We start from the raw sequence: 13,083 nt of genomic DNA, 5'->3' as shown, positions 1-13,083 counted from the left end.
TTTTATTAAGACAGCAATATCCTACAACTGGTCACAAAGAGACACTTTTAATTGGACACTACCACCTCCCGGTCAGCGCTGTATAATCTTTTGCTGCAAAGAGTTTGAGACACACCTGTGGATTAGGAGGCATCTCTGGAAGTGCTCACCATGTGCCAGCAAACACCAGCATCACCAGCTGCTCGCTGGCAGCACCAGGGCTTCCCAAGGTCTGTGTTTACTGAGTAGAGATTCCAGATTTTGAAAGGCTGGAAGCTAAAACAGTAATTTGCCAAGAGCTCAAGCTCAGGTATAGTTTGCATTAGCTTTATATGACAAACTCACTAAACCCACTCACCTATTTATTTTTTTAAGAAACTTGGAACTCAAATTGTGCCCAAAACCTGTCTTTGGAACCAATCACTCTGGTCACTGATGTCCCCAGCCTTTGTCTTTCCTCACTCATGGTACAGTATTTTTCCTTAGACTGTACGGCCCTTACAGAAGAGTCTTTCCTTCCCTGAGTGGTTCCATACAACATCTACCAGGGGTTAGGTCCTACCCTGCTACAGCCTCTTAGGTGTGCAGAAGTATGAAGGAGTTAATGATGGTTTTGCTTCAGCTGGAGTTCAGCCCAGGACCTTTTCTAGAGCTGAACATTTGGTTCACTTCTGCCTCCTGCTCCAGAGGAGAACTTAAATTTGTGCGCTCCTGTAGGCAGAGAAACTTAGTGCCACTGCAGAAGGTCCTACAGAACGTTTCTTCCCCCTATGAGTGAGGATACAGAAGAAGAAGGAGCCACACACTGAGCCGAGCCCACCCTCAGATGCAGTGCAGGGACCTGCATCCCAAGAGCAGGTCAGAAGAGCCACAGCTTGGGGGTCTGTGACCTCCATGGGGTCTGGGGGATCAGGGGTGATGTTTACCTGGCAACTGTGACAGAGCTTAACGGGTTTACTGCAATGAGCATGCTGCTCACCTGGGCAGAGTAATAACACATCCCTCAGCACACAAAGAAATCAAAACGAGAGACTACATCAGTTAAATGACAATCACCTTGTGCTGGTGCTGCTTCATTCCTGGGAGAGTCTTCCTCAGGGTGAGTGGGTCCCGAAATCTGATCACTCTCCATCACTGTTTTGCTGCCCACTGCTTGAAAGTGCAATTAATGGAACCATATTAGCCTATGCAGAAGTAATTAGAGACAAATTAGCAAAACAACCCCCACCTTTCAGGACAACATTCCCTCCCCCCGGGAAAACTCAAATACAGGCAGTGCCCAGGAGGCCACTGTGGGGCCAGAAACGAATATCAGCAGTTGATTTCTCAGTGCTGGAGAAGACTGTTCTGATGTAAGCCATGCTAAATTTTAAAGCACTGCAAATCCAGGCTTGGTACAGCTTCTGCAGCCCCATCAAACACCATACACCCTAGAAACCATCTGCACTTTAATAAAAAGTGGGGGACATGAATACACAGCACCAGACCACCCCAAACTAGGATCACATGGTTTCTAGCAAAGAGTGCTGAAGCATCCCCAAATAGTAATCAAATTCACATTTGTCACTGTGACACCACCCACCCCACCCCACCCCAAAAATTTCACCCCATCCTCCAGGGCACCTGTGGCCCAGACTCCCAAAGCCAAAGCACAGAGAGACCTAAGGGGATGCAAGCAAGCCCTTGGCTAATGATAACGTCACCACACCTCCCCAAAATGGCAACAGTTTTTTGCCTGAGCCACCAAAACCAGCACCGAGAGAGGAATTCCTGGAATACAAGTGTTGCATTTGAAATTTGAATTTACCTTAAAAAGATTTCAACAGATAAAACGAACCCAAACCCTTAGAAAAAGGTTAATGTCCAATTGAGAGCTTGTAACACAGAGATCAATAATAAAATCCAATTATTTGGGAGAAAGCTAATTTTATTTCAAAGGTGGAAAAGAGCTTTTTACTTTTAAATCTAAAGTCACCTTGGGTCAGTTATTTACCTTCATTTACATATCAGAGGATTACAGGCTTGCTGGGTAACAGAAACAGGAGACCCTGCCATCAGCTCCCACACTCTTAACAAATATTTCTTCAGAACACAAAACCAGACTTTTTTTTTGCACCTCGTAACTTTGAGCTTATGTCATCTGCACTGTTTATTGTCTGATATAGAAACAGCCAGGCAGCAGCTGCCACCTCTGGAAACTCAAAACGCCGCTTTTCCCAAGGAAAGACTCTGGCAACTACTTCTCCTGACTACATGTACATATGGCTACTGAGATGGAACATTTTGCCTCTCACCTCCCACTGGGCAGCTCCCACTTTGCCACCCAGAGCTGTTTGGGAAAAGCTCTGGAGCACCCAGACCCCTCTTCCAGGCACAGCATCTTCCACCACGCTCCAGCCGGTGCTGCTGGTGCCTCCTCCCCAGCCATGCTGCAGCCTGACTTGGATGGGGTCTGCACTCCCAAATTGCCCCAAAAAGTCATGTCTCCAGAACCAGCAGCAGCGGGAAGTGGCCCCCGTGCCCCCAGGGACCTGGGCGCAGCTGATGATCTCCAAAGAGGTTCAGCTGCTTTGTCTCACCCACATCCACCCTGGCATTTCAGACTTCTCCTGGCTGGGAAGCTGTCCCCTGCAGCTGCGTTTACATGGCATTTAGGAGAGCACGCCATGCCTCCCCCCCACCACGGTAGCATTTATCCTCTCCTCATCCAGTGGCCTGATGTTACATTTAGAGAGGCAGAGCTCTCAGTTAAATAGAGAAGGTGCATCTGTATCTAGTTCAGAAGGCTTGAATAAATGTTATGGGGAAATGGCTCAACAGACTTGGATTACACAGAGAAACCTGTTATATGCAACAGCGCAGTTCTTGAGTTACCTTTGAAATAACCACTTCAGACAAAACCACAAAATGAATGAAAATACTGGGTATAGTCTGCATCGGTGAGAGGCTGCACTTACTGCTCAAAACCAGGACTGAAAGCAGTAAAAGTCATAATATTCTGACAGAGAGCAGATTGAGAAAGGATCATAGAATCCTAGAATGGGTTGGGTTGGAAGCACCTTAAAGATCATCCAGTTCCAACACCTCCCACCAGACCAGGTTGTTCCAAGCCCCTCCAGGGATGGGGCAGCCACAGCTTCTCTGGACAACCTGGGCCAGGGTCTCACCACCCTCACAGCAAAGAATTTCTCCCTGATAGCTAACCTAAATCACAAATGTATTTGTCCAGCAGAGATAGAATATGCTATTCATTTAATTTGGATTAGGATACATTTGAAGCCGATTTTCTTTTTTTTAAATAATAATCAAGTCTGCAGAGGGAGCAGCATTTATTTATGCCAGTTCTAACTAATAGTATGATATTATTTGCTCTCCCAGTTAATATGATAATTGGAAAAAGCTCAAAAATTATTCAGAGCTTCTTGCCAGGAAAAAAAACTACACTGGTCTGGATCCTTTGGCAACGTCAATGTGCCATCTGTGTGTAAATGTAAGAAGAATTGCTGTGCACCTTCATGCACTGCTTTGATACCCAGATTTTCTGAGATGGAAGCAGCAGAAACACCAACATCCTCACTGAGTCCCTGTGGACAGAGGCGAGATGACCCTGCTCATCATAATGGAGATAGAGCCTTAAGAATTAGTTTAAATCCAATCCTAGCAGCAAGAAGTGAGCTCAAACTAATTTCAGGAAAAAATTACCTAAACAAGTTCAGTGGCAGTACAAAATTAGTGCTGTCCCATGCATGGGGCAGAGCTGCTGGCAGCAGGGCTCTTCTCACCAGCTGGTCCTGGTGCAGCAGGACAGGAGGCACCTCCCATGGAGGAGAGGGCAGTTGGGCTGAGCTGAGGACTTACACTTTCTTTTTGCACAAAAAGCACAGATATATAATAGCAGCCTTCCAGTACCTGAAGGGGGCTACAGGAAGGCTGGGGAGAGCCTGTTTACAAAGGCCTTGTAGTGACAGGACAAGGGGCAATGGCTTCAAGCTGGAGGGGAGCAGATTTAGATTGGAGATGAGGAGAGGGTTCTTCACTGTGAGGGTGGTGGAGCACTGGAACAGGTTGCCCAGGGAGGTGGTTGAGGCCCCTTCCCTGGAGATATTCAAGGAGAGGCTCGACGAGGCCCTGGGCAACCTGGTCTAGTTGGGGGTGTCCCTGCTGACTGCGGGGAGGTCGGACTAGATGACCTTTGGAGGTCCCTTCCAGCCTGGACAATTCTATGATTGCTCCTCTGTTCACCTCCAGCAGAAATGTTCACCAGCACACAGGTCTCCAGCCCCTGGTCCCTCATACTACTTAGCAACAGAACTCACCAAGGCCCCATTTATTGCACAAAGTAATGGGAGAAACAAAGGAACCGCTGGTTCCACACTTGTGTGTCCCAGGTCTCTCCATGGCCGCTCATGCCCCGGGTGAACCCCCCTGGGAGCCATCACTCAGCTCCAGACACTCCTCTCCTAGAACATCCTGGCACCACAAGGAAGAGGGAAGGGAAAATAATCCTGAATTTGCAGCCTGGAGTGGCAGTCCCCGGACTGCACTGCCAGCAGGCTCCGCCATGGGAAGTTTAAAGACAGACCATTTTCTCAGTGCCTCAGCACGGCCGGTGATGGCCCCGCACAGCACAGGCCACCGGCCACTGGGTGTGACAGGGTCCTGAGGGTCTGCAGCTCCTCACGGGCTCCACAGCGGGGAAACACGGGTCGGTGACCCAAAAAGCACCGATTCCGAGAGGCTCTGCCGCCAGACACGGATACTGGAGACATTCCCTGCAGCTGAGTGGATCCAGGCAAGCAGCTTTCTAGAGACAGGACTGTCATCAAAAACTGTTTTCTGGTGATGAGACTTCTGAAATACATTTTATTGACCTGGAATTTTGCATATCCTCAAGGTGAACCAGTCGCGGCATGATTTGGCAGGGCTGGAAGCTCTAAAGAGCCATTTCTGCTCTGGTAGCATCAGATGGCTGCAAGACATCAGATGAGATTGTATCAGCCAGACGAGGTTGAGAGCTCTGCTGCCATCAGCCATGGCATTAGCTAAATGGCTTGGGGAGCTCTGACCTTCCTCCTCCGACCGTCTGCGTTTAACACAAGCACAAGCTCAATATAATTAGCGAAGTGAGAGCCCAGGGCCCACACCGGGGCACCTGCCTGAGGCCCTGCCATCTTGGTTGCCCCCGAGCCAGGGAGGCCGCACGGGCATGGTGCAGGGGACACACTGCCACAACATAACCCCATCTGACGAGAGGAGGTTATTTAGGAACTACATTTTAGGAAGATTATGGCAGCAAATCCTGTTACCCGAACATGGTACCACCTGACGGGAGAGAGCGTTAGGCTGGGATTAGACCTGTTTCGGTTCCTCAACCTGATTTATAAAGTTAGTGAGTCACTATCTCCCCCCCAGGCCAAAAGCATGATTCTGTGATGCCTTGAGAACCCGAAGCGTGGCTGGTGTCTGGTGCACAGCCATTAGAGGGATTTAGCTGGCCTTCGCATGAATGGGAACGACAGATGTTAGCACATTCTTTTTCTGAGAAGAGATGAAAAACTGCTGCTTTTAGGTTCTCATTTCAACCCTCTGTGCTATGGACACCATTACCAGTATCACTGCATAATTTATTTTAAAAGATTGCACTTTTCTCGAAGGCCAACGAAATGCTTGCATCAGAACCCAGAAGACAGATTAAAAATTCTCCTTAGTAACAAAGTGCTAAAGGTCCCCAAGAAGCCTTTGCTCTCGGGCACTCCTCAGCCACCCTAACTCAGGGAAGCAGGAGGAGGCCCTTTTGGTCTCCAGGTCTTCCCTGGTGGCATTAACTGTCTCCGGAGCAGAATAAGGGTTTGGTTGGTGGTTTCCACGGAGGGTTCATGCCAACTTGCCATCCCATGGCTGCACACATACCTCTGCAGCAGCCATGAGGCAGGTAGTCTTTAGATGTGAAACAGCCCTGGACCACACCACGTACGGCTTTATCTCATCACAGTTTCTACCAGGAAAGAAGATAACTGGACACTGAGACCGCTGGATAAAAGAATCTGGAAAAATCCCCTGTGTCTGCAGAGCACAGTAGCAGACCAAGCACATCTATCTGCAGCCACCGTTCTGCTCTGGGGGCGAAATGCAGGGGGTTGCAAGCCCAAACCCTCCTTGGAATTAGCACAGGCTTTAAACCACATTTTTTTTTCATAGAAACAGAAAACCAAAGCAGAATATATTTAATCTCAACCTTCAGGAAGAAACAAGCTAAATTGGTATCTGTAATGGAAAATAAGGAGTTATAAGCTGTTTTTTTTCCCCCAGCTTACAAAGAATTTGCCGTATTCTAGTTATTTTTATCCCTCCCTGTGGAAATACAGGTAATAAAAATAGCAGTATTTCTATAACAGAGAAAACAAAAACAGTGGTGCACAATTGTGCCTCCGAGAGAAAAAGCTGTAGTGTTTTCATTTCAGGAGAAAATTAACATGTGAAACCTGAGAGCTCTTTGATTAAGCTGCTCAATCAGCCTCCGGAGAGCACCACGGGGCTGCAGGATCTGCTTCCCTCATGAGGATGCTTCCCACCCAGCACCCCAAAGCACACGCGTGGTCTCCTCTCAACCAGCACTTTCCAGATGGGTGCAGCCCCCACTCCTGGAGCGCTGCTGCCCCACATCCCCCTGAATCACCACCCTACATCCTCCACCTGCCCTGCTCTGCGGTATCCAGCCCATCTGAACTAGCATCAGGTCTTTGGCCACTGACCCTCCTTACCCCTTGTTACTCCTACTCCCCCAGGTGTCTCCTGGCCCCAGGGACACCGTGGTGGGGTGGGGGTCCTGCTGCAGCACAGCCAGTCCCAGAACATCCTGGGCAATGATGCCAAACCTCTTTCACAAGACCCACAGCCAGCAAAGCAAGTGTTTTTTCTGTCTAGAGACGTACAGATCTGCATCGAAGATCTGTTACATGCAGAGCTTACCCTCAGAGCATCCTCTGCAAGGATCTCTCCTGGGAGCCCAAAGCAGCATTTGCAATACTCCTATTAAGAAAAATGGCAGAAAGAAAACCTTTACCAAGCACCTCACTACTTAATAACCTCCTTCCAGAGGTGACAATGGACAGAAGAGTTAATCCTAAATGACAGATGTGTTGCCAATCTTCTCATTTCCTGAGGATTCTCATAGAGAAACATAACCAGCTTCATCTCTTAGCCGTGCAGCGATGGGACTTTCCCAAGCTGGTGGCTTCTGTGGCATCTACTTTCCCACAGCTTCACATTCCCCAGAAAGAGGAGCATCAGGTCCTGCAGTTTGGAATACGGGTGTCCTTGCCAGCTGCCCGTGGAAAGAGCAGGAGAGCAATGCAACAGAAGAAAAGCAACAGACCCTCACCAGCCCAAGGGTCCAGAGCCCACCGTTGGCACCCAGGGTGAGCCCCGGAGACACGGCTGGGACAGTGGGGAAAAGGGACCATGTCTGCCTCTTGCAGGGTGTTTACTGCTCCTGCCAGCATCAAATCTCAGGGCCAAAAGATTTCACTGGATTGTTTGTGTTTTGTTTTTTTTTTAAATCTGTTTGCTTACTGATAACATTATTTCCCAAGGCTCTAAAATGACAAGAGGCAAGGACACAGATCCATTAGCACTGGCAAAAAGTTGTTTACTTAGTAGGTCTGCTTAGATAATAGTCAAACATCCTCCCCAGCCCTTCTCCCAGCCAGGCAGTGCCCTCCATCGTGGCAGCCGAGTGGTGGCCAGGCAACAACCCCCGCCGTGGGCAGAGGGTGATGGCCCAACACCCACAGCACCCTGTCCCTGGAGGATGCCAGACCCCACCACGACTGCCCGAGCCCCTGGGCACACCGCAAAAGTCATCTCTGCACATTATTACTAGAACTCAGGAACAAATGAGAAAGAACATTGTTTAGTTTAAAGGAAGAAGTAACTCGTCAAGTAAATGAGGGTGTAGATCTTGGTGAAGGTCTGTCAACTTACTCCACTTACAAACACAGCCCCCCATAAGTCATGTCTCAGACACGTGCACCCAGAAAGCCTTCCCTGTGCTCCTCGCACCATAAAGACAAGAAAGAGAGAGAGAGAGAGAGACCTCCTTGGAAGGACAGAGCAGCACAGAGCCACCAGGCCAAACAACAGTGTGATTGAATTAGTTTTCAACAGCCAGCAGCAAATAAGGTGGCCTGACACATTTATGTTCTGCTCAGACACTAAAAGGATACTGGGTCTGCGTGTATATGGAAGAGAATTAGATTGATTATAATTGGGCAGAAGATGAAATCGGGCTGACATGTCCACAGTCACCCCGTGCACCAGCAGCACACCGAGCACCAGGTCACTTGCTGAGGAAGGGAATGGAGAAACTTTAGAGTTAACAAAGGTCTTACTGCAGCTCTGGACACCAGGTTCAGGAAAGAAAACTTCCAAACAACAAAGCAGAGTATTGGATGCTGCCAACACATCCTGATTAATCATATTTTCCAGAGGGGAGAGCATTGCACAAGGGGTGGTAAAACCAGGAACATGCTGCAGCTTCAGCAGGAGGCACAGACCACACACAGCTCTTCTGCAGCCGCGGTGGGCGCTTCCCGTTGCCTGCTGAAGGAGTAACTGAGATGCTTCAGTATCGACAGCTCTGGCACTGCCTCTTTCCAGCACTAAATTCTGTTCTTTAACTCATTCAGGGGAGTTTCAGCCCTTCCTCTCCGTTAGATGCCGGGCAGCAGGAAAAGAGATGACAACGGGGAAAACTCTGTCCACACCACGGTCAGGATTAACACTTGCTGTCCCAGCACAGCTCAACACAGGCAGAACACTCCCAGCAGCTACTGTACAGCCTGATTTGGCACAAAAATCCCGGGCTAGGATCAGTGGCGGGCTCAGGCATCACCGAGTCTCAACTCTGCAAAGCACCAAGGACACACAAGCCCAAGAGACAGCATCACCCGGGGAAGCGAGCTGAGCGCTCTATCGAGGCGAAGGTGGAGAGAGAAATGAATGAGACTGAAGTCTCTGGGTCACCACATTCCACTTAAACACCAGCACTGACCTGGGGTGTGAGGCACCAGGCACAGATCTCAGCACAGCACCCGGCAAACGGGCCCTCAGCAGGTTCCTCTCCCACCTGGGACATCAAAGCCTGCCTTGCCTGAGAATTTCATTCCAAGACAAAACTTATTTGCTCACCCAGGGACCAACTCGTAGACGGCTGTGTAAGAGCACCACCTGGTGACACATTCTATACAAGAGATTTTAAAGAATAAATGGTTAATTTACAAGTTCTTAGCAGAATGATGCCTAACTTACAGTTCATGGTCTCTGCTTTCACGCAGGGTGTTTGACTACAGAAGGCCGATTGTTCACACACCGCTCTGTGCATCCAGTTGCTGCAGTTCTCTGAATTACATTAAGATTAAGAACATCCCTCTGGGTCAGGGCTGGGGGGGGAATAAAGAATTGGCAACTGAACTGCAGCACTCTGTGACCTGGTGAGCAGCCCAGCGCTTTTGGAGCAAGGCAGGAGAAGTTCAGCTCAGACAGAAACGGGCACCGAGGAAGCCACCACAGGACCTGGTGAGCAGCCCAGCGCTTTTGGAGCAAGGCAGGAGAAGTTCAGCTCAGAAACGGGCACCGAGGAAGCCACCACGGGGAGCAGGGGTCTGAGTGAAGCCAGAGATGCTGGAAAGGGCAGATCAGAGTCCAGCCCTGGAGGCAGAGAGCTGCAGGAAGGGACAGAACAGATGGTGGTCGGGAGCTGGAGCAGATGGACTGGGAAGGCTGGGATCGCTCTGGACACGGCGAGGCAGCGCCTGGCAAAGAGAAATGAAACACCCACCCAGAGAAGCCCTCGTCGTTCCTCTGCCGGCACCAAACGCAGCTCCAGAGGAATCGGAGGGGTCAGCAGGGATCCAGCCACCCACTCGTGTCCAGCACAGGCAGAGCGAGCACCACCTCACGCAGGCAGCATTTGGTCCAGCAGCAAAATCCATCTCAAGTCCAATGGTTTTGGTTCAAACCATCTGTTCCTCTGCTGCAGATTGCAAAAAGCAAGTGAACACAATGAAGTGCTTGTATTAGATGAAGGTTAACATTTTATCAAGAAAAAAAATTGTACTTCAGTGATGTTAACTAAACCTTTTCCCAGAAGACAGCTCTCTTACCGTGGAGCTTCGTGACACTAACCCACTACAAGCACCTAAAGAATAAACAAGCAGCAAGAGAAAAATCCAACTTCTTTGTGAGCCTGAAGTTCATTTATAACACCAGACGTGCTCAAATCGCAGCCTTCACCCACTGCAAACATTATGAAAGTACAAACATACCTTCATGATGGTACACCTGATATATCAAAATACATATTTATTAATCCAAGGAACACACTGCCTCTTGCCATGCACTCCCTGGTGAAATGCATTGACCGCCGTGTGGAGCTGAGTATGGCAGGTGAGAAGCATCGTGGAGCTACAGGGGTAAGGTTAACAGGTTACGGAGCCACCAAGTTGAGCTCCTTTTTCATTATCCCAGTGCTCACTGGGGGCAGGAGGGGGGCTTTGGAAAGATCCCAGCTCCAGGAACCGCACAGGCAGGAGCTGCACATCTCAGAACCATCTCCTGCGAGGCCTCGTCAGGATGAACAGCACAAAAAACACTAGAGAAAACCTTAAAATACCTGTACTTCGTGCATCCTAGCTGTAGATAAACGTGACAAATGGGAAATTGAGCACAGAGGGGTGAAACCACAGCATCTGCACTCACACCCCGAGCCCAGTTCAGTCCATGTGCTCCCTCTCAGAACGGCGGGTGCTGCCGCAGCCCTGGGGGGGTCACGCTCCAGCCGCCGCAGGTGAAGCCCCTCCAAGGACTTTCCAAGCTGCCACCATCAGAAAAGCCTTTTGCCAGACCTGAACAAGCGTCCAATGACCCAACGCAGATGCGCAAAAAAGAAACTCAAGTTGAAAGAGTAATTTTTCTCATTTAATAGAAATAACCAAAACAAAATGGTTTTCAAACAATGCTTTAAACCGCTCGAATACAACTTCTACAGCACATTCCAGAGCACTTAACAGGAAATATTTACAGGCTGTTAATGTAATAAAGAACCATGTAAAGAAAAACTTTTTTTTTTATTACACACCAGCAAAAAACACAGGAACAGAACAATTAGAAACAGTAATCTTGTTTAAAAAAAGTTAAATATGATTATTCAGATAATACAATACCACAGAAACAGCACTTTCTTGAAGAATCATATTAAGATGAGCAGTTTACTATGTGCAAAAAAGAACCAGTTCAGTTACTGGAAGCAAGAAATAATCAAAGAATGCCATGAATTTAACCCTTCCATGAGTGTATTTACATATAAAACAGGCTTTCAAGCACACAAATCTTTGTAGGCGTATATACACGTTTCATGGTGTTCTGAACCTAAGAAACACCCATGTTTGCCACCCATCAGACACGCACTTCTCTTTTGTAACTGGAGCTCACACTCTAGTGAAAGCTGCAACAAGTTGAACTTATAAAATAATTGTCGTACCTCTCCTTGTAGAAATTCAATACATTGTAAAGAAAGCAGCCTCGAGCTGTAAGATCACTCAATAGAAAAGGCCAAAAACTGCACTTCGTACATTTCGTTGTTCACTTACAATAAAGATACCCAAATGAACTGCTATTTTTGAAAACCAATTCAGATCCATTTGGAAGCACATAAAGTAGGATCCCCGTAAGAGAACACAGGAACCAGATGGAAAAGGTACCGCACACGCACTTCGAGAAAAGAAACCACCACATCTGAAGATACAACACACACGTTCAATCTGAAATACATCTGTGTAAACTGTGGCATATAGATTTTTTTTAAAAAAAGTACATCCATTATTTATTCAAACACCTACTTCTTAAAAAAATATGTAACTTTCCCCAATTTTTAAAATAAAATGCCACACTATATTGTCAGTAACTCATGCATGCTTTGTTTTTAAAAGCTGGACTCGGTGATATTCAAACAAACCTTCCTATAAAACCACTATCCAAAGGAGAGGATTCCCATCGCGCCAATGGGCAACAGACAAAGCAGTTTTATTGCTTTTTCCAAGGAAGAGAATAACAAAAACAAGAAAAAGCCAACTCCCAGTACGTCATACACAGAGCTTTCAAATACTGTTGTTGTTACCTGAACGACTCGAGGTCAGCCAATAAACGAGGTTATACACCAAAATGATACATTTGGGCTAATTTTAAGGACTTCTGTCCCAGTGACTTGCAGAAATATTTATAAAACATTTCAGTGACGGGTGTTAAGTGTGCTGACAGTCAAATGCCATAAGTCACAGCAACGGTGACATTCCACACAACCAACCAACCTCTCTATATTTAAGAGCATTTCTATTTTCAAAAGTTTGGGGAACATTCTTTTTTCAGACAGTAACTCTGCCTTATTATACTTTAGGCCACTAAATTCCAGGGCACAGTGAAATGAAAGACCTGAACCTATTGAGCTGGTCAGCTCCTCACTAATCACTAGTAATTACACGGCGGGATCCCTGCTGAGGTAACCACGAGGTCCACGAGGAGCAACACCGTACACGTCCCACTCTTCTTTCAAAAGCAAGTTGCCTTTTACTTCTTTGGATCAACTTAAACCTCAGGGTCATTTACAAGACAAATTGAGACATGGTCTTTCTCAGAAGTGCCATAAACGAGTGCACAGTTCCCTCAGGAGCCCATCCCATCTCGTGGGGGACACGGGACTCCTCACCAACCCCCAGGGGATCCCACCACGTCCTGGGGCTGTGCTGATGGGACCCACACTCCCATCCCGGGGCAGAACTGTCACTCCACACATCACACACCCCCACCCGGCACAGAACAACACTCGGCGACACCAGGGTCTGTCACACAAACCCCATGAACTTGCTCCTGAACAGGTTACAAGCAGTGTTGGCACCAAAGGGCTGCTGTGACCGAGCAAACCCCTCCTGGTCCCACCAAGGCCCTTTACAGCCTTAGGGTCAGGGACAGCATCAGTCGAGCTTATCCATCCTTTAAAATATTTCAAACCAACCATTGCATTGGGAGTTCCAAAATGGGGGGGGAGAGAGA

Source organism: Calidris pugnax, unplaced genomic scaffold (genome assembly GCF_001431845.1).
Source record: "Calidris pugnax isolate Ruff unplaced genomic scaffold, ASM143184v1 scaffold91, whole genome shotgun sequence".
Lineage (NCBI taxonomy): Eukaryota > Metazoa > Chordata > Aves > Charadriiformes > Scolopacidae > Calidris > Calidris pugnax.
Note: the sequence above shows the minus strand (reverse complement) of the source record.